Here is a 3,146-nt window from a genome sequence, read left to right as displayed (position 1 = left end):
TATTTAAGTAATTTGCTTTCTACAATTATTACCAATTTAAAGTGTTTCTTTGTGTATTTTTTCAATTTTTTTAACATAATAAGAGAGTGATATTCGGATAATAAGTCGCAACTGTTTATTTCACTTATGTCAAAGTGTTTTTTGAAAAGTCTAGCATACAGAGTCGCAACAGTTATTGTCAATCGAACTCGAAANTCTTAAAAGTCAAAAAACGTGATGAAGCCCTTGTGGGCGATAAGATGCTGCGCGGGTGTTTCTTGGATCCCACCTGCCGCAACCGTGCGCCTCTGTTCGTTCCAACGAATTCTACCAGCTCGCAAAAATCATGAACTTGTAAAATTGGAACCGTAAAAATATTTAGGCGGCTCGGCGACGCTTTGTATTCAATTATCTAAAAAAGTAAGGGTACAATAATATTCCTATATTTTAATGGTTTACTAGCAATATATAAAAAAGTAGAAGTACAATTTACCGGCGCCGTAGCATAGTGGTTAGCGAGCCTGCCTTTAACCCAGAGGTAATGAGTTCAGGGCTCGACGATGCTACCTTTGTGGGCGTATGTGTCCTTGGGAAGACACATAACGGCAATTCATCAAACCCAGTGGTCACTAATGGGTTGTTCAAATTATCAGCCATACATAAATAATTCAATAAAAATAATCACCCACAAAGTAACATACACCGTAACTCGTAAGCTGGCACGGGGTGTTAAACCCGTGTACGACTGCCGTTTTCCGGCCACGCGAAATTACATTCATTCTTACATTCAATAATTGCCATGTAGACAGACGTACGCTTTCCATGTACTGATCAATGGGCAAATACATTTTGCACTGCTTGGGAAGTTTATATATATTTGTGGCATGTTATTTTGATTGTGACTGTGCTGTCCACCACTTTAAATTTTTAGGATAAGCCAATAAGAAAACAGGACTACAGTGCTGTCTGTACTTATATACGTTTTTGGGATAAGCTAATAGAAGGACATGACTGATCTTTTGAATCGAATGTTCAAAGATGTGTATCCAAAAATGTTTATGAAATTAAAGAAATGTAAAAGTTGCAGTTTTATAAAAGTGTAAGTGCATCTTAATCACAATCAGGTGGAGTATTTTAAAACGTGCAGTTTAAAAAAATTGTAAATGCATGTTGATCACAATTAGGTGAAGTGTTTCATCTATGGTGCCTATGGTTTATCTGTGAACATGTTTTGTTAAGACAAGAAAATGTGACTATTTAGAAAGAAAGTGACAAATTATGTAGATGCTACTTTGTCTTTCAGGAAGCAGCCATTTGATTTCTTTTCTTACATTTGGTTCGCATAAATTGCTAAAATAATAATTGTATGTACGAAATGTGAAAGTTCAAGTTTAAAAAAAATTGTAAATGCATCTTAATCACAATGAGGTGGAATATTTCATCCCTCATCACGGTCTAGTGCATCACGATAAAAAGCTTGTTGAAATTTTTGAAGACGATGCGGAACAATGACGGTTTATGTTGAAATTTTTGAAGACGATGCGGAACAGGATTTAAATAATACCCACGAGCCGTTCAGAAATTCAACGGAAAGTTGCTTCTCTAATTTGCGTGCAATTATGCTATCCTCGAATAGGTGTCCACTGGCGCCTAACCTGGGTACGCAGGGTACAAAATAAGTACCCTGCTAAAATCGAGATTACCCAGGAGTACCCTGAATTAATCGCATATATCATTAAATGTGGCAAATCCGCTTTACAAAATCAACGTGCTTCGGACTAACCAAGCCACGAACAAGCGCGCAGCTCTCGTATTATATCGTAGTATTTCTACGTGTATATATGGTAGATTGTTACGTAATGTATAACCTTACGCACGTTTACGAAACAAATAAAAACTAACTACCAATAAAAAACAAAGAAATCGTAACTTTTTTGAAATGCCAACCTTGCATTTTAATGTGTATCGTCACTAATGGAGCTTTAAAAATCATATATATACATATTTTACGAAATTTCGCCTACGTCGTCTGAACTAAGCGCATACGTAAAATGGATAAAACAAGAAAAAGGAAGCTTCAGCCAGCAATTTCTTCTTTGATAGAGCTTTAAAAATCATATATATACATATTTTACGAAATTTCGCCTACGTCGTCTGAACTAAGCGCATACGTAAAATGGATAAAACAAGAAAAAGGAAGCTTCAGCCAGCAATTTCTTCTTTGATAGAGCTTTAAAAATCATATATATACATATTTTACGAAATTTCGCCTACGTCGTCTGAACTAAGCGCATACGTAAAATGGATAAAACAAGAAAAAGGAAGCTTCAGCCAGCAATTTCTTCTTTTTTCGAAAAAAATACGACCCGTCATCGCCACGAAGCACCAACTTTGCCGGACATTTCAGAACCATGTCTCTCTCCCCCAAGTATTTGTGTTTTGGCAACACCAGAAGTATCCAGGCAAGTATGTTTAGATAACGGACCTTCTACGTCTGCACCAACACCCCTACGAAAAACGATGGTGGAAAGTTCAAAGTAAATTGGACTCTGCAATTTCCTTTGATAGAGCTTTAAAAATCATATATATACATATTTTACGAAATTTCGCCTACGTCGTCTGAACTAAGCGCATACGTAAAATGGATAAAACAAGAAAAAGGAAGCTTCAGCCAGCAATTTCTTCTTTTTTCGAAAAAAATACGACCCGTCATCGCCACGAAGCACCAACTTTGCCGGACATTTCAGAACCATGTCTCTCTCCCCCAAGTATTTGTGTTTTGGCAACACCAGAAGTATCCAGGCAAGTATGTTTAGATAACGGACCTTCTACGTCTGCACCAACACCCCTACGAAAAACGATGGTGGAAAGTTCAAAGTAAATTGGACCTGCAATTTCCTTGGATTGCCTATGACGAACGAAGAGATGTCGTGACATGTGGTTTGTGTACTGAAGCGGTGGAAGGAAAACTTATAACAAATAAATCTCGTAATGCTATAATAACTAAATAGCACACTTGGATAAATGGGTTTAACGCTTGGAGACGTGCTGTAAAGGCTTTTGCAAAGCACGATGAAAGTGCACTCAATCGTGAGTGCAAAGAGGCAGTCCTTATGCATCGACAACAGGATCGTACTCGGTTGGCATTAGACACAAAAACAGAAGAA

General features: G+C 37.3%; 1 long non-coding RNA gene across 1 annotated transcript; it reads right to left on the bottom strand.

The window, feature by feature from the left end:
* Positions 1 to 2,230: 2,230 nt before the first annotated feature.
* Positions 2,231 to 3,140, bottom strand: LOC113475567. The gene is made up of 2 exons (XR_003397312.1): positions 2,868 to 3,140; positions 2,231 to 2,528 (listed from the first exon to the last, which is right to left on the bottom strand). It is a non-coding gene; the product is annotated as an uncharacterized LOC113475567 (long non-coding RNA).
* Positions 3,141 to 3,146: the final 6 nt, after the last annotated feature.

The sequence above is a fragment of the Ciona intestinalis genome, unplaced genomic scaffold (genome assembly GCF_000224145.3).
Source record: "Ciona intestinalis unplaced genomic scaffold, KH HT001003.1, whole genome shotgun sequence".
NCBI classification, from domain to species: domain Eukaryota; kingdom Metazoa; phylum Chordata; class Ascidiacea; order Phlebobranchia; family Cionidae; genus Ciona; species Ciona intestinalis.
Note: the sequence above shows the minus strand (reverse complement) of the source record. Positions and strands in the feature narration are given on the sequence as shown.